General features: G+C 35.9%; 1 pseudogene; it reads right to left on the bottom strand.

The window, feature by feature from the left end:
- Positions 1-12,017: 12,017 nt before the first annotated feature.
- Positions 12,018-27,786, bottom strand: part of LOC107849417 — a 39,022-nt pseudogene continuing 23,253 nt past the window's right edge.

The following is a 27,786-nucleotide window of genomic DNA, read 5'->3' as shown; positions in this document are numbered from 1 at the left end:
CCTTTTTATCAATTTCTCTACCTAAAATTATATTTTATACGTCACTATTCATACAAAACGAGTATCCAAACTCATGCTAACATTAAATTCATATCATGATTAATCATTGACAGATAAACTATATCAAATATCAATAAGATCATCTAATCACCAACCAACAACACACAATCATACATCAATGCACCAAATCAAAACAAAACAAAAAAAGAGAGTTGAAGAATCGGACCTCAAATATCAATTTTAATATTGGAGATAATACCGCGCCCGGAAAACCTCAATTCAAACCTCGAATATCAACCAACTCAATTGAAAAACTCCTTGAGTATGATTCAAACAGAATTCTATGAACATGAATGGATAAGCCAAAATAGAAATCTCACAATCCGAAACCCGTAAACAATTTTCGGTGAAGCTTCACCGAAATCAACTCAAAATAGGCTGATTTTAGGGTGATTTAGCCACTGACTTTGGGTTTTAGATGGTGAGAGGTAGATTTAAATCAGTTACACCTGAGTCCGATGGAGATAATGGATTTTGGTGAGAAAGTCGTAGGCAAACTCAACCCCTGCCAGATTTTGTTGTCAATCTCTCACTACTTACCTCCTTTACATCTCTCAATCGATCTATTGTGCATGTAGTGTGTGATCAATGAAGATTCTATATTTTTGTGAAAGAATGGAGTGTGCGGTTTTGAGAGTGATGTTTGTGTATTCGTTCCTCTCCATGAAGAATTATGCTCGAAGAAGAAGAAGAAAAAGGAACAATGGAGTCCCCCCTATTTTTTTATGTGTGTATGGATGGAGAGGAAGGGTGAATAGTATATGTAGTTCTTGTTCCCTGGAAACCAAAAAAGGATTTTCTATATGAAATTGGAAAAAGATAAAGAGAAGGAATCTTTTCCCCCCTTCAATTTGTTGTCATCTATCTTCTTGGAAGTTTTTGAGTGTATATTTCCTTTATGTACAAGAAAAAGAGGGGTCACATAGGGTAGGGGTTTGGGGTAGTGAGGTTGGTTAGGTGAGGGGTGAGGTGTTGTTTTTTAACTGGAGGGTAAGGGTTAGGTGTCTATTTTTGATTGGGTGGGTTGTTGGAATCTTTAAAATAAGACAAAATTAGTAAGGATTTATTATTTGGATAAAAATAAAAATAAATAAATAAATAAATAAATAAGTGAAAGATGAGGTGGTTATTTATTTGTTTTTCTTGTGGAAAAATTACCACGTGGATAGGATACATGGTAATATGGGGTAAACAATAATATTAAGTCATGAAGGGGACAAAATTATGTGTCTACAACACCCATTTAGAATCTAAATAAGATGCCTTATAAGAAGTTATTTTAATCGCATTTGATGTTGCTACAATATATGATTGATAGGAAGGAGAGAGATGTGTATAAGAAATATGTTGATCAATAGAGTAAGGTGTTGTGGACTGAACTGAGGCAGTGATATAATCTTTTGCCAAATTAGAGGTCTTCTACACCTTTGGGACTATCTAGTAGGAAGGACAACATCAGGAATGATAGAAGGATCAACTTGAGAAGCTAGAACTTGAGGGAGTAGAGGAAAAATATCATTAGCAACTGGATTAAGACGTGGTGGAGCTTAAGGTTTAAACATTACATCATTAGATTCATAAGCAGAGAATAGATGCAAGGAAGTAGAAGATGATTGAGAAAAGGGGAACACATGTTCTCTAAAGATGACATCTCTACTGATAAAGAAATATCTGTCTAGTAAATTATATAAGATGTATCCTTTGGTGGACTGAATTAGCCCATATGAACTACTAGCACACTCTTTGGTTGAAATTCATCACCTATGGGAATGGTTGTTGTAAAACACAGACAACCAATGACTCTGAGATGTTGCAGAGAGGGCTTGACTTTTTGAAATACCTCATAGGGAGATATACATTTTAACACATGAAAGGGTAATCTATTTATGCTGTAGGCAGAAGTCAAGACATAGTGTCCCCAAAATCTTAGAGAAACATGACCCTGAAATCTAGTTGCTATAGCCACCTTCAATATATGTCGATGTTTTCTTTCAGCAACTCTATTCTGTTATGAATTATGAATGCGAGTCCTTTGATATACTATCTCCAAAGACTTAAACAATTTACTGCATTCCTGATTTATAAATTCTATACCATTGTCTCTTCTAATGATATGAACACAAGCTCCAAATTGAGTTTTGATCAAGGTAAGAAAATCTTGAAGAACAATAAGAGCATCACTTTTGAATTTGATTAGAAATAGCCATAACATTTTGGAATAGTCATCAACAATAGTGACGAAAAATTTATCACCATCATGAGTTAGAATACTATATGGACCCCAAACATCAACATAAAGAAGTAGAAATGGACAAGAAAATCCAGAAGTACTAGATGAAAGGAGAAGACTAGATTTCTTAGCTAGTGAACACACAGTGCAATTATGAATATCTTGAGTACTAGATTTAGAAGAAACAAGAAATAGATGAGACAACACAGAAGTTAAAGTATGAATAAGTCTTTGGTGCTGAAGAGTGAGTGGGACTAAAGTGGGATCAATAACATTATGAACATGTAAAGACTTTGATGTAGTGGAACGGCCTCTATTGGGAGCTTGAACAGGTAGAAGTTAGAGGGTCTTTATGCTCTTTATAAATCCCCTTCACCTTCCTATTGTAAAGATCCTATAAAAAATAAAAAAATCAAGAAAGAATGATATCCAAGAATGTAAGGCTCTAGTTAGTTGAAAAACTGACAGAAGGTTAAATTTAAAATCAATGATAAGTAGAACATTATGAAAGGTAGTATCTGAAGCAATAGAACAAGATCCAGTATGTGTGGCATCAGTACCATTAGGCAAGTGAACCTTTCTTTGTGAGGGTTCAATGTTCTTAAGGTTGGTAAGTATATGAGAGTAAGGTGTCATGTGGTTTGTGGCACCAATGTCCATAATTTACTCAGCTGAGCTATGATCAACTGTAAGAGCAGTAATAAAATTAACTACAAAATTCACCTTTGGTGCTGAGTCTGACAGCTCTGCGTCCTTGTGAATAAGATACATAATTGATTGTACTGTTCGCTAGTAAATCCTCCGCTTGCACCTAAACCATACAAGGCAACTTTCTCATAGCCAACTAAAGCAATGTCATATTCTTTAGAACTAGTGTAAGTACTGCATTCACCTCTTTCAAGTTTTCCACCAAACCTAGAAGTCCATTCTCCTTTATTAATCTTGGAATTTCTCCTATTACCCCTAAAGTAATTATAAGTGTCAACATTGAGGTAGCAGGGGATAAAAGAAGAAGAGTTTGTGACTGCATTATGAGCAGTATGAAAGTTTCCTTGAGAGTTTTCAGAGTGATTCATATGTCTACCTTTCTTCTTAAACTTTGAATCATTAGGATAACCAATCAATTTATAATACACATCTCTTGTGTAACCTTTCATCTTTCAGTAGTCACAAAAGGAATTACAATATCTCTTTTGTCTCTGTGTAGAAACATTTCTAAGTGATACCAAAGCTGTAATTTATTAGTTTCAATAGTAGATCTGTTTGACAAAATGCTTCTCCAATTTTCCCTCTCTATTAACATAAAATACGCTTTATTGACAGAAGAAACAAGAATCATCATCAAAATTTAACCTTGAGCTTGCTCATATGAGTCATTAAGGCCCATTAGAAACTGAAAGAACTTGAGACAAAACATAAAATAAATATAATCATGAGATCTCAGACAATCACAGCTAGGAAATGGTGCAATATTATCAAATTCCACCCATTTTGCTCTCAATTTGGAGAAATATATAGAGATAGTATCAATATCTTAATAAATAGTTGTGATTTCTTTGTGCGCCTGAAAAATGTGAGAATTGTCAATTTTATCAAAGCACTCCTTAATATCATTCCACACAGCAATAACACCAGAATTACCACTTGAACTCAAATACAGAGGATGATTGAGACCTAGATTTCTAGAAAGAGTGTTGTCAACTGACATTGCTAAAGCTCTGAATTCTGAAGCTTGTGATAAAGAAACAGAATCAATAAATCACCAGAAGTGATCATTGGGCTTTGATATTATGTTATATTTCACCATTGATATGCTATGTATTTGAATACTACATACACAAACACATACACGACTACCTATTCCATTGATATATCAAACTGAAAAGGTATTTAGTCAGTTAGTTAGTTAGCCGATAGATGAGTCAACTGTATAGGTTGTTAGATAATGATTAGTTAGTTACAATGAGTTGTCAATGAGCTAGATACATGATTCACTTCTTAGCTCATTCTTAGTTTATCTTAACTCAAATCTATAAATAGACTCATAATTGTAAAGCTTCGAGTGAGAATAATGAAAATTCTTCTTTTGTTTATCTTCTTCTTCTCCTTAATTACAACGTATCAAGTTGTAATCCTTCTATTTCATATGGTATTAGAGATACGAGCTCAACGCTAAGTGTGTTTTTGATTGCATTTTACTAAATTCTCTGTGCAATTTGAGATCTTTGTTTCAGTACATCTTTAATCTCTATTTTTCAGTTTCTTCTTCTTCGCAATTTTGATCGATATTCCAATTACATCCTATCAATAATGGCGCCTAAAATTGATCAAAGTGATCCACTTTTCATTGGTGCATCTGATAGTTCCAGTGTTGTACTTGTTCCAATCAAGTTAACTGGTTCAGAAAATTATAGTTTATGGAGTTGATCGATGTGTATTGCTCTCTTAGGGAAGAGAAAGTTTGGATTTGTCACTGGAAACTGCAGCAAGAAATTGTATAGAGAAGAGCTTCATGAGAAGTGGTAAACATGTAATGCAATTGTGCTTTCCTGAATCATAAACACTGTGAGTGAAAGTCTGTTATCTGGAATCATTTATGCCACGAATACTTGTACAGTTTGGGAAGACTTTAAGGAGATATATGACAAGGTGAATCGTATGCGTATATATCAATTGCATCATGAAATTAATATGCAATCTCAAGGTACAGACTCAATCTCAGCTTATTTTACCAAATTGAAGAGTTTATGGAGTGAGTATGATGTACTAGTGCCAAATCCTAGTTGTGATTGACCTAAGTCTAGAGAGTACTCAGATCATATGTGTCAACTTAGACTTTTACAGTTTTTAAGTGGCCTAAATGAGTCCTATGATGAAGCTAGAAGACAGATATTGCTTAAGGGAGTGACTCCTACTCTTAACCAAGCTTATGCTATGCTTATAGAGGATGAAATCAAACATTCAGCATGTATGATGACTGTAAATGACATATCAGAACCACTTGCTATGCAAGTGAATCGAAATTATGGTTTTGGACAAAGTAGCACTAACTATAAAAATAGAAAGTGTGATTACTGTCATCTCTTGGGTCATACAAAGGAAACTTGTTATAAGTTGGTAGGGTATCCAAATGACTGGAAAAATAAGAAGAAACAAGGCTACAACTCTAATTTTAGATCAAAGAATACTAGAAGTAACAACTTCGACACACATAATAGTGGTAACAACTTTGTCAACACTGGCAACAAGGCTTCTCAGGCTCCAACCATGGTAGCTGGTCAGGTTGATACTGCTAATTCTAGTCCTAAAGTGACTTGGGCACTACTGGCCAATCCTCACACATTCACTGAGGAGGAGTACACTCAGATTATGACCATGTTGAGCAAAGATACAAAGGATATGAAATAAGTAAATATGACAGGTATTACTACCTGTTTCTTGTCCAAAGCATGTCCTTACAGTTGGATTGTAGACTCAGGTGATATACATTATGTGTCTACAAACAGACACTTATTGAAAAGAAGTACCAGATTAGACTCTAAACATTTGGACAAGTTGCACCTCCTAACTGGTGATGAAGTGACAATCTCACACACTGGATAAGCTTACATTTTTTTAGATGATGTGATCAAAGATGTTCTATTTGTTCCAGACTTCAAACTCAATTTGTTTTATGTTGCTAAGATAACCAAAGAGCTTTCATGCTTTGTATCCTTTTATCCTGATTTTTATATTTTTCAGGACCTTTTCAATGGCAAGGTGAAGGGGATTAGTAAACAAGAGGGTGGACTGTATGTTCTTAAAGGTGGTTAGACAGGAGATACTAATTGGTCTAGATCAAAAACCTATAGATTCATTGCAGAAGTCTCAACTTCCAGTTGCAGCTTATGGCACCAAAGACTTGGACACCCTCCTGCTCAGGTTCTCAAGTGTTTGGACATTCTGAAGAATCCTAGTGATGTAAATATGTAGAATAAATGTACTGTGTGTCCACTAGCTAAACAGACAAGATTTTCATTTCCTACAAGTACTACTAGATGCTCTACTTGTTTTGACCTTGTCCACATGGATTTATGGAGTCCATATAAAACTTCTACTTTTGACAACAAATGTTATTTCTTGACTATGGTAGATGATCATAGTAGGTACACTTGGGTGCACCTGTTGCAGTTAAAGTCTGAGGCCATAGTGGCCATTAAAATATTTATTTCCATGATTAGAACTCAGTTTGGAACAGTGGTGAAAACCATTAGATCTGCAAATGGAACTGAATTTATTAACTCTCAATGTAAGACATTGTTCCAGTCCCGAGCATTCTGCATCAGACCAGTTGTCCTCACATTCCTCAACAGAATGGAGTTGTGGAGAGAAAGCACAGACACATATTAAACATAGCCAGAGCACTCAAGTTTCAGTCTCACTTGCCCATTAAGTATTAGGGACTATATGTAAAGGCTGCAGTATATCTAATGAACAGGTTACCATCTTCTGTTCTAAGTGATAAAAGCCTTGATATTTTCCAAGGATCCCAAGCTGTCTTATCTCAGGGTAGTTGGTTCCTTATGCTATGTCACTATCCTAACAAGAGGTGATAAATTCATAGAAAAAGCCAAACCTACAGTATTGGTGGGATATTCAGAGTCTCAGAAGAGATATTTGCTGCTGGATTTCACCTCAAAGAGACTATTAATTAGTAGAGATATTGTGTTTCATAAAGATGGATTTCCCTTTACTTCATCACCAGTACAAAATACACAAGCTTACTCATATTAAGAAGATATCTCTGACTTCTTGATCCCCACAGATGATGAAATATTTCCTGAGACAGTTACTGATAGTATTACTGAAGAAGCTCCAATTAAGGAGGAAAGCATTTCTAATGATGCAGTACCTAGTGCAGCTTCACCTGGCACCACTCATGAAGAAATATGTCAAGATGACTGTTCTCTGCCTCAACCTTCTTTCAGTAAACCAACAAGAACAAACAGACCACCAGTGTGGATGCATAATTATGTTGACACTTCCAAAACCAGAGATGCAAATATCCATTAGCCAACAGCCTATCTTACAAATATCTGAGTCCTACTTATCAGTGCTACTTAACCAAATTTTCCACTTTGACTGAGCCTCAACACTATAAACAAGCTATAAAAGATGCAAGGTGGGTGGAAGCTATGAAGTCAGAGATTCATGCCTTGGAAGCTAACAACACATGGATCATTGTTGATCTACCTAAAGGGAAGAATATTGTTGGTTCCAAATAGATATACAAAATCAAATATCTTGCAAATGGTGAAGTGGAGAGGTTCAAAGCAAGATTATTGGCCAAAGGATATAGCCAACAGGAGGAGTTATATTATCATGAAACCTTCTCACCAGTGGTTAAGATGGTTACAGTCAGATGTATGATTGTAGTAGCTGCATGTAAAGGTTAGAATCTTTATCAAATGGATATGCATAATGCATTCCTTCAAGGGGATCTTGAGGAGAAAGTTTACATGGAAATGCCAGAAGGATTTAGAATACAGGGGGAGCACAAGGTGTGTAAGTTGATCAAATCCTTATATGGTCTTAAGCAGGCCTCCAGGCAATGAAATCTAAAGCTCACTCATGCTTTACTTGATGATGGTTTTACCCAGAGTATACATAACTACTCCCTATTCACTTTGCATCAAGGTACTGATACTGTTATAGTGCTTGTATATGTTGATGATTTGCTAATTACTGGGAGCAGTGAATCATTGATCAATGCCACTAAAATCAAGTTGCATCAGCAGTTTAAAATAAAAGACTTGGGGGATCTCAAGTATCTTTTAGGGATTGAAGTTTTAAGATCAGCATCAGGGATCATATTAAACCAAAGAAAGTACATTCTTGAGTTAATTGCTGACACAGGGCTTAGTGATTCTAAACCGGCTATCACCCCTCTAGAATCTAATATCAAGTTAACCTCAATTAAGTATGATTATGCCATAGGTGCACAACATGATAAGTTATTGTCTGACATTTAATCTTACCAAAGACTTGTTGGCAAACTTATGTATGCCACTATTACAAGGCCAGACATTAACTTTGCTACTCAAACTCTCAGCCAATTCATGTAACACCCCAAGAAATTTCACTAGGAAGCAGCTACTAGGGTGGTCAGATACCTTAAAGGTTATGTTGGTCAAGGTGTCTGGTTCAAGGATGAGCCTGCTACTACTCTAACTTACTAGTGTGACTCAGATTGGGCTGCTTGCCTCAACACTAGAAGATCAGTTACTGGTTATGCCATTCAGTTTGGTGAATCACTAATATCATAAAAATAAAAAAATAACACATTATTTCCAGGAGTTCTGCTGAACCTGAGTATAGAAGCATGGCTTCAGCAGTTTCAAAGCTCACTTAGTTTGTTGGTTTATTTCAGGAACTTAGGGTTCATGTCATCCTTCCTGTTTCAGTCTTCAGTGACAGTAATTCAGCCATTCAGTTGGTCAATAACCCTGTGTTTCATGAGAGAACCAAATACATTGAGATTGACTGTCACTTCATCAGGGACAGGATTAAAGATGGCTTGATTAAGGCTCTATATGTTCAATCTAGTGATCAACTTGCTAACTGCTTACCAAGGGCCCGAGCCTTACTCAACATACTAATTTACTCAGCAAGCTTGGTGTGCTCAACATTCTGCACCCTGCAGCTTGAGGGGGGGTGTTTGACTACTACATATACTGAAGCATATACAACTACCTGTTCCATTAATGTGTAAAACTGATAGGGTAGTTAGTCAGTTAGTTAGTTAGCCGATAGATGAGTCAACCGTATAGGTTGTTAGATAATTACTAGTTAGTTACAATGAGCTGGATACATGATTAACTTCTTAGCTCATTCTTAGCTCCTCTTAACTCAAGTTTATAAATAGACTCATAACTGTAAAGTTTCGAGTGAGAATAATGAAAATTCAGCTTCTGTTTATCTTCTTGTTCTCCTTGATTGCAAGCTATCAAGCTGCAATCCTTCTATTTCACACTATGTATGAGATCGCAAGCTATGAGAGTTAGCTTGTTAGCAGAAATGAATAACTAGAGAGAAATTTTTTGATGTATTATTGAGAAAAACTGATCTTTACATCTAACAGTACATATTATATACACACACCTTCTAATACCAGCTAGCTAACTAACTCACTGTAACTGCCTAACTTGACAACTGTCTCCAACTACCTGAAAAAATATCTTTTAACAAACTTCTTAATGCTAATTACACAATAATCCTTGAAAAGTAATGTAATTCCATCATCAATAAGAATAAACAAGATGAGACTTCTTTATTTTTTTAATGATTTCTGTTAAGTCGGTGCTCATAGTGGATCTCAACTAACTTGGGCTGAAGAAAATTCTTCATATCAGAATTTGTTTCCATATTCATATCTCAAAGCCTAAATATGCTTGGTAAATGGTGAAGAGATCCTATTCATTTCCACAGTACTCCTGAGTGATGAAATGTGGTTTCTCCATATGTTAATTTAAGTGATTAAAATTGATTTTTCTTTTTCCCTTTGTTTTTGTCAAAAAAGAGTGGAACTACAGAGTTGGGATTGAATATCCAACAATAGAAGGGCTTCTGAATCTGCAAAAATATTTAATTTTGCTTTTTCAAAAACATTGTTACGCACTCTGCATATCCTTCTAAGTAGAAGAGCCAAGTCACAATTCTTAAGAATATTAGTTTAGTAAACTTGATCCTACTCTAAGGTAATATTTTTCTTATGATATTCGAAATTTATTGACCTCACTAATTTGAATTCATATTTTTTACAGCCCACTAAAGGGAGAGCCTCAATGGCAAGAAACATAATAAATATATTTATTACTAGAAAAAATACTTTTCCTTTTCTTGAAAAATTAGGTGCAGAGAATAAAATTCGAGTCAAGAAAATAATAATTGGGACGAGAAAATTATTGCAACAGCCGTTTTATTGATTTCAATATGTGAGTGTTACAATCTCTATGAATCATCTTATCCGTCTTTTCAAATATAAATTCAAAGGTCTTTGAGCTTAAATTTGAATTAGGTGGATTTGAACTTGATTTGTGAATTTGATAAATTTGATATTAACTTGTAAATTTGAATCCAAGGGCTTTTAGCTTGGTCTTGAATCTTCGTCTTGATCTTGAGTTGTGTATGGACTTGGATGCTTGATTTGTAACTTGTAGAGGAATCTGCAGTGTTTGATCCACAAGCTCTCTCGTGCTTCTTGTTTAAATTCTGGGTTCTTTATCATACAAACTCTTTCCGACCAATCAGATTGAAGTGACATGACGACATTGAATTGGTTGGAACATGTCAACTTATACGCGTACCGCGTTTTTATTGGCTTTTGATTTCACTTGGCATGCTGCATCATTTTGTTGTGTGACATGATCCTATTAGTTCCTTCATTTGACTCAGCATGCCATATCATTTGACACATGACGTTCAATTGGGCCTCTAAAATATGATGAATTTCCGATCGAGCTTAGTAAAATGATTCATCATTTGTGGTCAAATCAATGGACTAGCCCAATAGAAATTGAACTTTAATTAAATCCATATTTATTTAAATTTAAATAATTAATTCAATTAAATTAATCCGCAATATTTATTTGGATTAATATAATTAAAAGTTACGTGATCACATTAGGTAGCTAGAAAAGTGACATAATGGACATGAATTACATGAAATTTTCGAAAGGAGATTGACACTAGTTTATATAGTTAACTAAACTACCTAATAGATGTTTAAGAACACGCACAAAAATTCTTTTCAAAATTTGAACTGAGCGTATCTAGTAGAAACATTTCATCACATATTTAGCATGCACTAACTTTGTATACCTCAAGCACGTGTTCAACAATATATATGTGATTTTGAAAAAAAAATATTTAATTGAGACACGAAATGTACATGTGATGCACATGAGACACACAAATCAATATACTTGAGAAATTTACTTTTAAGGATTGATTTAACCACCAATTTCAGTCTTTGTGCTTGGTGGTTTCATCGTTGCAAAAGGTCAGTTTTATTGTCTTGGAATATAGATGCAGAATGATCTACAAAATTGAATATTTCACGTGTTTATGTCAAATTTTTGTAATGCACTTTTTTGTACTGGTGCAGATGACCTGGAAGCATGGATGCAATGGGGCTACTACATATCTTCTGTGACTGTATGATTTACCATTAGTTCAATAAAAAAATATGGGTGTATATTTTGAAAATAAAAGATGAGGCATTTCCGGGATTTGTTAAATGGAAGACGGTGGTTGAGAGGCATATCAAAAGAAAAGTTAAGCGTCTTCAGACACAGACAATGGGTTGGAATTTTGCAACTTAGAGTTCAATAATTTTGGCAGCAGAGAGGGCATAGTGAGATACCACATTATTTGTGTCGGAACACCACAGTAAAATGGTGTTGCAGAACGTACATATGATTTTTAAAAATAATTACCAATTAACACAAAATGCACGCATGAGGCACGTAACTCACATGCATGTGACACATGAGATAATGCACATGTGATGACGGGATGCGCATGTGATGCACGCATATACTAATTTATTCAATGTACTTGAGGTATTTACTTAAGGGTTGGCTTTAGGCCACCTATTCCATCGAGCGCTTCCTTGAATATCATCCTTGAAAGCTTATGCACATTTACGTTTGTAGGCTAAATATACTATTCTCACTTCAAGTTTCACTTATCTCTTTTGGAAATTCAAGAACTTGATGGCATAAGCAAAAATAGAGCCAAAGAAAACTGCCCATACAACATGCACTGCAGCAACAACTCCCAGGAAGTCGTGCTCAAAACCAAAGCTCTCTTTCAAATACAACTTTAGTGGTACCCACCGCCTCCAGGAATCTCAATGGGGTTGTTCTTGTCGCCTATTTGTGACGTTACAAGTCCATATATTGTCCATGACGCTGGAGAACCCCAATAATACCATCTCCACCATATAGGAATTTTCAGCGTATGTAATTTATGATTTCATTAGAAAACGTTTGATAACAAAAAAATCTTTTTATTATTATTTTGATTATTTAGTGCTTGGTATACTTACCGTTCTTGGAATGATGAAACCAGAGAACAAGTTCCAAAAGTTGATGAAGAAAGACATTACGATTACAGCAATGTGGTAGTTCGGAGTGAGTGCAACAAGCATCATTCCATACATTGTGTAGTAGACAAAGCACATGAAAACAAAAAAGTAGAACAAAAGGAACTTTCCAGAAGCCCAATTGAACCCAATCATTGCATACAGAATAAGGCTGTAAATAAAAGTTTGAATCGCGACATAGATAGTCTCTATTGCCATCTGCATATGGCATAAGTATGAATTACTTCTCAACGACCAATTGATGTTGTAGAAAATATTACGGTCTATATTTAATTGATGTTAATCTTACCTGAGCAAATGCATAAGTGTAAAGTATGAGCCCTACCTATTTCTTGATTCTACTGTTTGCCTATCTGTGGAACAGGTAAGTAAACGCAGTTCGCAGAAGAGAAAGCTGAACACAGTGTTTTTACATGGAAAACACCCGGCTCAAGAAAGGTGTAAAAAATCACGACCTGTACCTCTACAGGATTTAATCCCAACTTCACTAAAAACTCTTGAGCCTCAATAATCAAACAATTACAAGTCTTCTTGTAACTTAGGAATTAAAACTTCTAATTCCTATCACTACAAAAATACCAATCTCATCCAAGATAAGTGTTCCCAAATCTTCGAGTTCCCCAACTTGAAGACAAATACTTCTATCTCAGTTTATAGATCACTGAGTACAAGAACTATGACTCGTTACAATTAATAGAACCAACCTATTACAACTGATCTACGACTTAAGACGTATAGATTAGGTTCTTCTTCTTCAACTGGACGAACTTGATTGCTTGATTGTTGACTATCTTTTTTATGCTCAGACTGCTTTGATCTTTTTCCTTGTATTTATAGCAACCCTAATTGAAACCTTCAGTTGATCTTCTTTCCTTACTTGAATTGCATAGCCTTTTCCGTCTTTTAATTGCCGCCGTCTTTCGTTGTTTCCTAGTTTGAATTGGACTGCCTTGATGTACTTCCTATCTTGACTTGGATTGCCTTCACTCTTTTGGATTTGTACTTGTTTCTTCTTTATCGGCTTGACTTGTAAATAGCTTTGCTCTAACATCCTGTCCGCCTTGTAGGATATTCATGCTAATCAATCGATAGTAGTAGATTCACTTGTGTGGAACATGTTGCATGGAACATGTTGCATGGATTATGTTGTGGAACCTATTTCATTCACTGTGTTCATCATCAAAACATCGACTAGTTTTCCTAACAAATTCTCCTTTTTTGATGATGGTAAATTCAATATTTCAGCATCCCTTCAATCCTGGCATACTCAGTAAAGAACTATGACTAAAAGATTACAGAATGAAACATGGTTAGTCATTGAGTTATAAGTGTTGCATAGTATATTCTTCCCCCTTCTGACATCATCGAAAAGCTGATTCAACAAGTGAAAAACCGTTTAATAATTTATGGCCTTTGAGGAAATCACTAAGACAATCAAAATTCAAAGTAATAGAACATGAATGCAGCAAGATAAAGAATATATGAAAACAAGTAAGACCATTTCATTTATGATATGACTTATATCAACCAGCAGCACCCTATTAGAAAACAAGTTATTTAAGGAAAGGAACAAAAAGGTGGTCTTGGATATCAGAAACAAGAGCTAAAGGGATAAAGAGGAGGGAATTAGAGAGGTGAGTTTCCTAATCACATCAGCATTTTCAGCTCTTTCTCTTTCCAGTAGTGAGGTTAGGGAAGCAATTTGAGCTTGAAGAATTCCTCTTTCCTCTTCAAAAGCGGCTTGTGCTGCCTCCAATGCAGCCTGTACAGCTTTAACCTCACCTTGTTTATCAGCTAGTGCATTCCTTAGTCTCTGCATAAGATTATCCACATTCCTCATGGAACCAGGTAGCATCATATGATTTGTACTTCCTATGATATCTTTCACAGTCTGTGAATACCATACTTGAACAGGTACCCTAAACTCCTCAAGGATAGGGGTAAGCTAGAATTCATAAGGAAGTGCATGCCTATTTTTCTCCTTGATAAGCACCCTTTGCATGTGCTTCAGAATAAGTCTAGGTAAATCAATTCTTACTTCAGTAACTAACAGTTCTATGAGAGTAAGATCTAAAAAAACTATCCATGTGTCTTCTGTCCTTCCTAGGAATGATCTTGTGTACTACATCAAAATAGAACTGATGGGGAGGGGGGGACATCTCGTTCTTAAAAACCCTTCTATGATGAATTGGATGAGGATTCCTAGAGAACTTTCTACAAATTGCAAGAGAAGAAGTAAGGTTGTCCAAGGGTGGCCAACTGCCCTTGATATAGTGACCCTAACCCCCAGAAGGAATATGTAGAATCCTAGTAATACTAGCAATGTAAAGGTTCACAGTAACCTTTCTCACAGTAGTAGAAAACAACTCACCTATGCCCATCCCATTTGTATAGAACTCATAGACATTAGGTTTGCTAAATTTTCTCTGAATATCTCCCTAAAGAAACAAAAAAGATCATCTTTGAAACTCCAATTTTCTCAACAAAGTGTGCATGTTAGCTATCCAAACCCACTAATAACTCTCCCTCTAGCTAATTGGCATTTTTAAAAGTGAAGATTATGAGCTTCAGGAGTATATTGATGAGAAGATGGTATAGGACCCTCATAGTCAGAGTCCAACTCAGCAGTGGTGTCTGGATGGTACTCAGAGTTAGAAGAATCAGAGGGAACAGGTTTCCTGACATGTTTCTTTGATATGGAAGAGGACTTAAAAGGTGAAGCTTTTGAAGATGTGGGAGTCTTGACCTTTGGAGTGGACTTAGAGGTGGATTTCTTGGGTGTAGATTTTGGAGAGGTTTTATGAGATGGAAAAACTTTGGTAGTTTTAGCCATGATAGTCTTATTCTTTTTGACTGAGCGAAGAAGAATATAGTTAAGATAGAATTAGGTGGCTTATTTAAAGGAAAAATTTTAGAGAAAGTTGAAGAGGCGGAACTGTATATGGCAGAGAAGTAATGACTGAGAAATCTGAACTGATGGGAAAGGAAGGAACAACTTTTAAAATGGAGTAGATCCCCTGATTTTCGGCGGTTTAAATGGAACTGAAGGGACCATGTAAATAACTTGTTTCTTAGTAAGGCACTGGAAGATAACTTTAGTCATACCTGAAAGAATTGGTTACAATTGCCTCAGTGTTCCAGCTTTTATGCAAAATCAACATAATCATGAGTCAACATATTCTAATTTTTGGACTTAGGATACACTTATTAATGTGTGAGACTGAATTAATCAACATTCACTTATAAAACAACTTATTCTAATCAAGCATTGAATGAGACTTATGCAAGTTTAATCATCCCCAAGGCTAACCTATTTTTTTCGAAATGTTCTCTACTCAAAGACTTAGTGAAGATGTCAGCAATTTGTTCCTCAGTAAAACAAAACATGATTGATATAAGACCTTTTTCAACATTGTCTCTAATAAAGTGATGTGTAATATCAATATGTTTAGTTCTTTTATGTTGAACAGGATTTTTGGCTATGTTTATGGCACTTGTGTTATCACAAAAAATTGGGACACACTATACATCAATACCAAAGTCCTTAAGTTGTTTCTTAATCCATATCAATTAAGCACAACAAGAGCCGACAGTAATATATTCAGCTTCAGCAGTTGACAAAGCTACTGAATTTTGCTTCTTAGTGGACCATGTAATCAAACATGATCCAAGAAAGTGTGTCATGCCAGTAGTACTTTTCCTTTCCACTAAGTAACCTACATAATCAACATCTGAGTATCCCACCAAATTAAAGTTGCTACCTTTAGGGTACCACAATCTAAGATCAGTGGTTCCTTTCAGGTAACTAAGAATTATTTTCACAGATTTTAAATGTGATTCTTTTGGTTTTGCTTGGAATCTAGCACACAGTCCTACACTAAACACAATATCAAGCCTGTTTGCTGTGAGATATAATAATGAACCAATCATTGCTCTATACAATTTTTGCTCAACATCTGATCCTGCTTCATTCAAGTCTAATTTTGTGGCAGTGGAAATAGGAGTGCTGATCTCTTTTGCTTCCTCCATAGAGAACCTTTTAAGAAGCTCTTTAGCATACTTCTGTTAGTGAATCATTGTCCCAGAAGCTAATTGCTTTATTTGCAAGCCCAAGAAATAATTCATCTCCCACATCATGCTCATCTCGAATTCACTACTCATGAGTTTGGCAAATTCATGGGTCATACTCATATTTGGTGAGCCAAAAATAATATCATCCACATATATTTACACAATCAACAAGTCCTTCCCATTTGATTTCAAGAAAAGAGTGTTGTCAATTTTACCTCTGGTATGACCATGTTCCAACAGGAATTTTGACAATCTTTCATACCAAGCTCTTGGAGCTTGTTTCAATTCATACAAGGCTTTGTCCAATCTGTATACATAATCAGGAACTTCTTTCTTTCAAAAACCAGAGGTTGTTTAACATACACCTCCTCCTTGAGAATGCCATTTAGGAATGCACTCTTCACATCCATCTGATAAAGGATAAACTCTATGTAGGCAGCAAAGGAAACAAGTAGTCTTATAGCTTCAAGTCTAGCTACAGGTGCAAAAGTCTCATCAAAGCTAATTCCTTCTTCCTGATTGTATCCCTGGACCACTAATCTTGCCTTGTTTCTTGTGACTGTTCCATGCTCATAAACTTTGTTTCTGTAGACCCACTTAGTCCCAATTACTAATCTATCTTTTAGAAGAGGAACTAAGTGCCAGACTTTGCTTCTCTCAAACTGATTCAACTCTTCCTGTATGGCTATGATCTAGTCAGCATAAAGCAATGCTTCAGTTACCTTCTTTGGTTCAATTTTTGATAGAAATGCCTTGAAGGCACACATATTTCTCAATCTAATATCAATAAGTACATTCTCAATAGGATGTGATCCTTGATACTTGTATCCTTTTGGGATCAACCCTAGTGAGCTTCTAAGACTACTGCAAATATTCTGAGTGGGTCTATTTTGAGGCTCAGTTCCCCCTATCACTGTGACTTCAGCTTCATTTCCCCCTATCAAGGTGTCTCCATGTTTGATAGCTCCAGTGGATGAACCAGGTGACATTACCTGTTCATCAGTGTCACTTCCTTCCTGCAGGTTAGTCTTAACACAGGATTCATCACAGATTACAAGTATGCTTTTTTCAACACAGTTATTTCATTTGTTTAAAACCCTATAAGCTTTACTATTAAGTGAGTATCCTAGAAAGATTCCCTCATCACTTTTAGCATTAAATTTTCCCAAATTATCCTTTCCATTATTGTGAATAAAACATTTACAACCAAAAGTTCTAAAGTGAAAAATATTTGGCTTTCTTCCTCCTAGTAATTCATAGGGAGTCTTATCTAACATAAGCCTGATCATGCATCTATTTATGATGTATGTAGCAGTACTCATTGCCTCAGTCCATAGGTTTTGAGCAATGTTAGCTGTAAGCATCATTGTTCTAGCCATGTCTTCCACGGTTCTATTTTTCCTTTCCACCACTCTATTTTTTTGTGGAGTTCTGGGAGCTAAGAAGTTGTGATCTACACCATTAGCTGAACAAAATTCTAAGAACTTTACATTCTCAAATTCTGTACCATGGTCAGACCTTATGGAAAGTAGAGAAGAGCCCAGTTTCTTTTTAATTTTCTTAATTAAGATTTCAAAAGCACCAAAGTCATCTTCCTTAGACGCTAGAAACAATGTCCATGTGAATCTGGAATAATCATCAATAATAACAAAAACATACCTTTTTCCTCCTCTACTTTGAACTCTCATGGGTCCACATAAGTCCATATGCACCAGGTCAAGATACTTGGTAGTGCTAACATGGTTCTTTGACTTAAACGAAGATCTTACCTGCTTCCCCCTTACACATGCACTACATAACTTTACCCTTTTAAACTTGGTTTTGGGTAATCTCAATACCATGTCTTTAGAAGAAAGTATGTTTAATTATTTTAGACTTGCATGACCAAGTCTTCTGTGCCAAATGAGGGGATCATTTTCTATAGCACTTAGATAGGTCATCTCTGATCCTGGTAATTCCATAATATCGGCTTTGTATATATTTCTGTATCTCTTTGCAGTGAGCATCACTTTTTTGTGTCCATCCTTTTGACTTTGACCCCTGCAGCAGTAAAAATAACTTTATTACCTTTGTCACACAACTATGAAATACTCAGCAGGTTGTGCTTTAGTCCCTCACCAAGATAGACATCTTCCAATGCTTTTAACTTAGATGAACCAATCTTTCCTACTCCAGTAATGATTCCCTTTTTTCCATCTCCAAACAAAACTCCTCCTCCATCTATTTTAGAGAGTGAAAGGAACTTTTTCTTATCACCAGTCATGTGTCTTGAGCAAGCACTATCTAAGTACCAGTTCTTTTTTCTTTCTTTCTCTTTTTCCTGCAAAACAAATCAATGGTTAGACTTAGGAACTCAAACTAACTTGGGTCCTATTTTATGAGTGAAAGAATGAATCAAATTTATTTTAGTCCATGTGGGCAATATGCAGCTCAACCTGTTTCTCTGACCAGAACTAGAATTATTCCTTTTGGTCTGAGAAACTCTCCATGCCAGGTTTTGACTATTGGATCTGCTTTTTACAGCTACTGGGCATTCAGTAGTAGGATGTCCAAGGTTACCACAAATATAGCACAAATCTTGGGTTACATCAAAATTTTTGTGGAATCCCAATCTAGCCATTTCATTGTACTTTATTTCACCCAGCTTATGAACAATTCTTGAGGAATTTGTCCACCTATTTTCCCTTTCAAGATCAAGTTTTAGTGTTGAAACTTTTTGATTCATCTTGTTTATTTTTTTAGTTAAATCATAGCATTCTTGTTTGTATCTAATTACCTCAAGTTCAGAATTTTCTTGATCTTTACTCATGGGCCTTTTTCCATTACTAGTTAAAGTTAGTTTGAGGACTTTAAATTTAAGACCGTTGTTTGAAATTTCTTGTTCTGTAATATGGTTCTTAAGTGAGCTATTTTCTTTTTCAACAGTTCCTGTGTAAGCCTTCAAATCAATGAGATCAAATTTTAGGCTTGCAAAACTATTGAACAATTCGTCCCTATTAGAGGTTACTTCTTGGAAATCATCAATCAGGGCACTCATTAGAGAAAAAAGTTTTGATCTTGAAAACAGTTGCAGTTTTTCTTTAAGATCAAGTATACTTACCTCAGAATTATTTTCTTCTTCATCTAAGTCTGAATCTCCAAAAGCCATAAATGTAGTTTCATCAACTTTATCTTCATCTGAATTTGATCCCCAAGTTGCTATCATTGCATGTAGTTCTTTCCTTTTTGCCTTTTCTTTTGATTCCTTCTCTGCACTTTTCTTCTTCCATTCTATTTCCCAGACTGGACAGTCTCTAATATGATGATCAGTTTTGTCACACTTGTAACAACCATTTAGATTGTCATTGAATCATCTCTTAACACCTGTTCCTTTCTTCTTCTTGAAGAATTTGCTAAAGTTTTTGGTTATGAAGGCAACTTGCTCCTTATCAAGCTCAATTTCTCATCACTATCAGAAGCATTTAATGCCAAGACATTTTCAGGATGTGCTTGTTCTTTCGTTCCATCAACTTCCATATCATAAGTTCTAAGGTTTCCAACTAACTCATCCAAGGTCATTCCAGCAAGATCTTTGTTTCCTTGCTTGATTGTTGTTACCTTAACATTCCATTTTGACTTAGGTAATACTCTTAATACCTTCTCAATTTGTTCTTCCTTAGAAATTACTTTTCCCAGGGAAGTAAGTTCATTGATTAAGGTGGTAAGCCTTGTCATCATCTCATGCAGGGATTCCTTCTCCTTCATCTTGAAAGCCTCATACTCGGTAAAAAAAAGAGAAATCCTGAATTTTCTTACTTGAGAAGTGCCTTTATGAGCATTCACCAGTGCATCCTAGATTTGTTTAGTAGTAGTGCAGGTTAATAACCTGTTATATTCAGCTGGTCCTAAGCCATAAACCAGGATACTTTTTGCCTTTGCATTTTTCTTCAAGGCGAACAAGTCATCAGGGTAAACTCACTTCTCACCTTTTTTACGTGTTTTCCATCAACTAACTTCATTGGAATAGTAGGACCTTCAGTGATCCTATCCTATAACTCATAGTCTTCTCCCTAAATGAACATATCCATCCTTTCTTTCCACAGATAAAGTGAGTGCCATCAAAGAGTAGAGGTCTAGTAGTTGACTGTCCTTCACTATGACCAGTAGGAGGAGCGAAATTCATCATGTTGATCTTTTCTTAGGTGCTAGCCTTATTTAAGAGAACCCTCTTTGATACCACTTTTAAAGTATGAGCCCTACCTATTTCTCGATTCTACTATTTGCCTATCTTCACAGGTAAGTAAACACAGTTCGCAGAAGAGAAAGTTGAACATAGTGTTTTTATATGGAAAACACCCGGCTCAAGAAAGGTGTAAAAAATCACGACCTGTACATCTACAGGATTTAATCCCAACTTCACTAAAAACTCTTGAGCCTCAATAATCAAACAATTACAAGTCTTCTTGTAACTTAGGAATTAAAACTTCTAATTCCTATCACTACAAAAACACCAATCTCATCAAAGATAAGTGTTCCCAAATCTTCGAGTTCCCCAACTGGAAGATAAATACTTTTATCTCAGTTTATAGATCACTAAGTACAAGAACTATGACTCGTTACAATTAATAGAACCAACCTATTACAACTGATCTAAGACTTAAGACGTATAGATTAGGTTCTTCTTCTTCAACTGGACGAACTTGATTGCTTGATTGTTGACTATCTTTTTTATGCTCAGACTGCTTTGACTTTTTTCCTTGTATTTATAGCAACCCTAATTGAAACCTTCAGTTGATCTCCTTTCCTTACTTGAATTGGATTGCCTTTTTCGTCTTTTAATTTCCGCCGCCTTTCCTTGTTTGCTAGTTTGAATTGGACTGCCTTGATGTCCTTCCTATCTTGACTTGGATTGCCTTCTCTCTTTTGGATTTGAACTTGTTTCTTCTTTATCAGCTTGACTTATAAATAGCTTTGTTCTAACATTCTGTCCGCCTTGTAGGATATTCATGCTAATCAATCGATAGTAGTAGATTCACTTGTGTGGAACATGTTGCATGGAACATGTTGTGGAACCTATTTTATGCACTGTGTTCATCATCAAAACTTCAACTGGTTTTTCTAACAATAAGGGAGTGCAGAATACATTCCTGCTACTTTTTACCGATAAAAGACTGCCCTTTCTACAGAAACAACAGACTGTACGGCTGAAGTATTAGTTGCACCTAGGAACATGACAGCAGAATACATGGCTCCAACTATATTTAACACGTCCTGTTGTTTAGACCTGTTGTCGTAATTAGTTTAAGATAAAAAGTAATGATGGAAAAAGAAAGATTGTTCATTTTGGGACTCAAGGAAGATTACTCACAGTTGGTTCCCCTTATTCCAAAAAATGATTTCGAATTCTACTCCTACCATTGTTGTGATAGCAAATCGGATGGCGTTATACTGTGGATGCCTCCAATAGGACAAGTGTTGTTTCCAAAAGCAAGCCTTGCACTGTTCAAAAAATGATTGGGAGTATTCCATGGGGAAGTGAAGATCTTGGGATCCTGGAGTTGGATTACTTAGTTCTTTGATAAGTTCTTGATTCCTCCTGCAATAACCGAGTAAGGTAGGTGGAACTGTTACTAATACCAAACTTGAAGTAAAAAAAAACTATAATTACTCAATCTTCTAAATTATCTATTCAATTCAGAGTTGGCATAAATGTCAGCAAAGTTGTTGGTTTTAAAACCTTTTAAAAAAAATAACGCAGGAATTCAATAGTCAAAAAGTTAGCTGCTGAAACAGAGGTGGGAGTTTAAAGAAGAGAATACGCAGAGCAGATGATTTTTTCTTGTAAAAGCCGTATGTTATTGACCACCAATTAGCCACTTAAATAGTTGCTATTACAACTAAAAATAGGACAAAAAAACAACCCATTTCTACCAAAATTAAGATAAGTAATTAGTTTCCTATCAAAGATAGGACTCCTAATTTAACTAGGATTTGTATGTAAAAGAAAAACTGGAGAAAAAAAGGAAAAAATGTATGCATTCTTAAAGCAACTTTCAACACTCCTCCTTGATTTATGAAATGTAAACACCAATTCTATGCCATAGAAGCTCGAACTTGATGACTGGAAATGGCTTAGTGAACAGGTCTACTAGCTGGATTTCAGACTTGCAGTAGATTAGAGTCACTTCTCCCTTTTGCTGCACTTCTCTCAAGAAATAGAACTTGACATTGAAATGTTTGGTCTTTCTATGAATCACCGAATTGTTTGAGATTGCAATAGCTTCTTGGTTGTCGACTAGAATCTCAGTACTATCATTCTGTTCCATATGTAAATCACACATGGTCTTTCTGAGCCATAGGGCTTGGTTTAGTGTTGTCGTTGCTGCTACGAATTCAGCCTCTGCAGTAGATTGTGCAACAACTTCCTGCTTCTTAGATGACAATGAAAAGATTCTTGAACCTAGGCTGAAACAATGTCCTGAAGTACTTCTCATATCATCAACGGATCCAGCCCAATCAGTATCCGAGAAAACAAGCAAGTTGAAGCTTTGAGACCTCAAACTTTACACCATAGTGAACCATCCCTTTGATATATCTTAATATTCTTTTTAATGCTCTTAAATGCATCTCACTTGCACAATGCATAAAACTAGATAAGAGACTTACAACAAATAGAATATCCGGCCTTGTCGTAGTGAGATACGTTAAGCATCTGATCAAGCTTCTTAATACCCTTCATCAACTTTATCGGCTCCATCTTCTTTACAAAGTTTCTCTTTTTGATTCATTGGTGTGCTCATCGGCTTGCAATCCTCCATTTAAAATTTCTTCAGAATTTTCTTTGCGTATTTCTTTTGGAAAATGAACACTTCACTTTTTCTTTACTTGATCTCCATCCTAAGAAAATAGGACATAAGATCAAGATCGGTCATTTCAAAAACTTGCATCATTTTTTGTTTAAACTCGTCAACCAACTTTAGATTATTTCCTGTTAACAAAAGATCATCAACATAAAGAGACACAATAAGAATATCATTATCCTTGTGTTTTACATAAAGAGTGGATTCCGATAAGTTTTTTTCAAAACCCAAGCCTAATAGATGATCATCTATCCTGCTATACCAAGCTCTTGGTGCTTGCCTTAAACCATAAAGAGTTTTCTTTAGCAAATAAACCTTATTTTCATGTCTGTTGACAACCAAATCATATGGCTGCTCAACATAAATCTCCTCCTAGAGAAGACCATTGAGAAAGGCTGACTTAACGTCTAGTTGATAAAATTTCCAATTTTTTTCCGCTGCAATGGCTAGTAGCAATCTGATTGTGTCAAGGCGAGCAACTGGTGCGAAAGTTTCAGAGTAGTCGACTCCGAAGATCTAAGTGAAGCCCTTCACCACAAGCCTCGCTTTATGTTTGTTGATAGAACCATTTGCGTTCAACTTTGTTCTGAAGACCCATTTTACACCAATGATCTTTCTTTTAGGAAGTTTATCAACAAGCTCCCAGGTTTGATTTTTCTCAATCATCATCATCCCCTCCTTCATTGAAGCCACCCATTTTTTTCCCCTTCTGTTTCTTTATAACTTGTAGGCTCACTAATTGCAATATTGCATCTCTGATAGATATCAGAGATCAACCTCATGTCCTTAATGGGAGAATCATTAACTAGATCTTTTGGATCTAATTGAGTGGTAACTGATGAATATTTTTCGGGCTTCTCCCAATTCTAATGTTGATCTTTAATAAAGTAAACATCTCTAGTAACAACAATTTTCTCCGTTTGAGGTTGATAGACCTTATATGCTTTGGACACATTACTGTAGCCTATAAAGATGTCAGGAATCATCTTCTTGTCAAGTTTGTCGCGTTTAACCTGAGGAATATGAACAAAACACACACAACCAAACACTTTAAGAAAACTTAGTGAAGGTTTAAACCCATACCAAGCTTCAAATGGTGTTTTATCCTCCAAAGCCTTTGTTGGAAGTTGGTTTTGCACAAAGACTGCAGTATTTGCTTCCTCTGTCCAGAATGTTTTAGGCAACTCCATCTTATGTAACATACACCTTTCCATCTCCATTATCCGTCTATTTTTTCTTTCACTGACACCACTTTGTTCTGGTGTGTATGGAGTTGTAAGTTGATGCACAATGCCGGCCTCCTCACAGAATGAATCAAATTTTGTTGAGGTATATTCCTTTCCATTATTAGACCTCAAAGCTTGAATCGTACAACCACTTTGAGTTTTCACCGATTTCTTGAATTTCCAAAATACACTAGTAACTTCTGACTTGAATTTCAAGAAAAAAATCCAGCACATTCTTGTAAAATCATCAATGAAAAAAACGTAATAGATGCTACCTTTTAGTGATGGAGTTCTTTGAGGTCCAACGACATCAGTGTGAATTAACTGCAGCTTTTGTGAAGCTCTCTAAGTTGATTTTGGAAAAGGCTTTCTATGTTGCTTACCAAATTGGCAGGCATGACATTCAGTAGCGTTAACATTCAAATCGGGTAAGTTCTCCACCATATTCAATTTCTGCATTTTGGCAAGCCCTTAATAATGATAGTGCCCGAGTCTCCTATGCCATAACTCAGTAATGTTTTCTTTTACTGAATACAATATCTGCTCTTCTTCCGATAGATTTAATGAGAAACTTCTACCTCTCATTTTGACTTTAAATAGGTATTGTCTAGATGCTTACTTGATCAAGCAGTATTTTTCTTCGAAATATAATTTGAAATCTTTTTTTAACAACTGACTAACACTTACAAGTTCTGGTCCAAATCGGGTACATAAAGAACATCAAAAATTGTTTTAGTGCCCGATTGTGTTTCAATTGTAATGGTTCCCATTACTTTTGCTGGAATATAACCACCATGGCCGATTCTGACTTTTTAAATTTTGTAGACTTCAAATCCTTAAAAACATTTTTATCGCAAGTCATTTGATTTGTGCATCTGTTATTGATCATCCATGACTCTCTGGAGACATTGCTTGTAAAACATGATGCGACAAATAGTTGATTTTCTTCCTGTTCATCAACAACTCGAGCCTCTGCATCTTGTTGCTGAGTTTTGTTCTAGCAGATGATCACTTCATTCCCAAGATGATTGCACTTAGTGCACTTAGCATCAGGCCTCTTCCAACACTTGAAAGGTGCATGTCCTAGTTTGCCGCAATGCTTACAAGGAGGGTAATTTCCTTTGAAAAAACCTGTTTTGTTTTTGTTACTTTGCACTACACCTTCTCCGTCATTTGGTTGGTTCTTCTTATTCTTCTTCTTTTTCTTAGAACGTTCATCCTCATGATGTTTGGTTGGTAAGGCACCCTCAACAGCTCCTCCTTGTCTCATAACACGTTGTTGCTCTTGCGCTTGAAAAGCATTTAAGAGCTCTTCAAGTGTGATATTGGACATGTCCTTAGTATTTTCTAAGGTCGTTATAGTAGCCTCAAATCTTTCAGGTGCCGTTACTAGGATTTTCTCAACGATCCTTGAGTCATTGAAAGTGGAACCCAACAATCTGATGCAATTTGCTAAATTAAAATGTCTGTCAGAGTACTCCTTTATAGTTTCACTTTCTTTCATCCTTTGCAGCTCAAACTCACGCACAAGATTCAACACTTTCATTCCTCGAATCCTTACATCTCTTTCATACTCAGTCTTGAGATAATCCCATACCTTTGTCGCTGATTTCAGAGACATGATACGAGCAAAAATATTAGATGAAACTGCAGTAAATAAGCATGCCAGTGCCTTTGATTTCCTGGTTTTCCTCTCCTTGTGAGATTTAATCTGTGCCACCGTGGGATTGTCCAGCAAGGGAGGTATCTCGTATTCATCTTCAACAGCTTCCCATAGATCCAAAGCTTGCAGATATATTCGCATTCTAACTGCCCATATTTGATAACTTTCTCCATCGAAAGTTGGTGGTGCCATTGAAGAAAAATTTATTTCTCTATTCATGGTATCCACTGGATCAGATTGATGCAAACACTCACAGGTCCCTTAAGATTAAAGCTCTGATACCAATTGTTGGTTTTAAAACCTTTAAAAGAAAATAACACACGAATTCAATATCAAAAAGTTGGCCGCTGAAACAGAGGTGGGAGTTTAAAGAAGAGAATACGCAGAGCAGTTGATTTTTTCTTGGTATGTTATTGATCATCAATTAGCCACTTAAATAGTTGCTATTAAAACTAAAAATAGGACAAAGAAACAACATATTTCTACCAAAATTAAAATAACTAATTAGTTTCCTACCAAAGATAGGACTCCTAATTTAACTAGGATTTGTACGTAAAAGAAAAACTGGAGAAAAAAAGGAAAAACTGTCTGCATTCTTAAAGTAACTTTCAACAAAAGTCTACTTGAAGTTGAGCCTCAACAGCCGGAGCCGAGATGTCCAGTATCCAAGTAGCAGGATTATAGCCTTCTTTGATTTCAGGAACACCTGGAATAGACTGAGAAAATTACAGCTCTTTAGTTGCTGACTTCCTCTAATTGACTTCCACCCCCTTAGTCCGATAAAGATATGATTCATTGATTCTCACTTGAAAATACTCGATCAGTAGGTGAGAATGATGACCAAGAGGCCCTGCATTTATGACTTGTCCTCCTCTTTTCATCAATAACAGCTGCAAGAAATTTTTTGACATGATTATGAGAACAGTTGCATCACAAGTTATAAAATCCAGCATAATTACCTCATCAAATGCTTCAAAGATATCTATGCTTGGTTGGTGGATAGTGCAGACAACAGTTCTCCCAGTATCCACGGTGTTTCTCACAGTTCTCATAACAATTGCTGCAGCCCTAGCATCAAGCCCTGATGTCGGTTCATCCATGAAAATAATAGATGGATTTGCTACCAGCTCTACAGCTATAGTCAGTCTCTTCCTCTTTCAGTTGAGAGGCCATCTACCCCTGGAAGGCCTACTAGGGAGTCCCTCAGTGGATTCAACTCGACTAGCTCCATTATTTCCTCAACAAAATTCTAAACAAGACCAAAAATGGAAGTCAGTCCTTGACCTCCTTTTTATGAAAACTGTCGGGGATTTTTCAGGAGGATAAGCAGAAGTACAAAGCAAGACTTCACTGATAAGATGAGGTAAAAGGATAAGACAAGAGAGCACACCTTCCGAGTATGTTCTTTTACATCTGGAGAGAGACACAACCAAGCTGAGTATACCAATGACTCATAAACAGTAACGTGGAGAATGAATGTCATTTTGTTCACAATAACCACTAATGCGAGCAAAAGTTGATTGATTCTTTGGATAACCAGAAATGTTGAT

This window comes from Capsicum annuum, chromosome 12 (genome assembly GCF_002878395.1).
Source record: "Capsicum annuum cultivar UCD-10X-F1 chromosome 12, UCD10Xv1.1, whole genome shotgun sequence".
NCBI classification, from domain to species: domain Eukaryota; kingdom Viridiplantae; phylum Streptophyta; class Magnoliopsida; order Solanales; family Solanaceae; genus Capsicum; species Capsicum annuum.
This window is presented reverse-complemented; position numbering and strand designations above follow the sequence as displayed.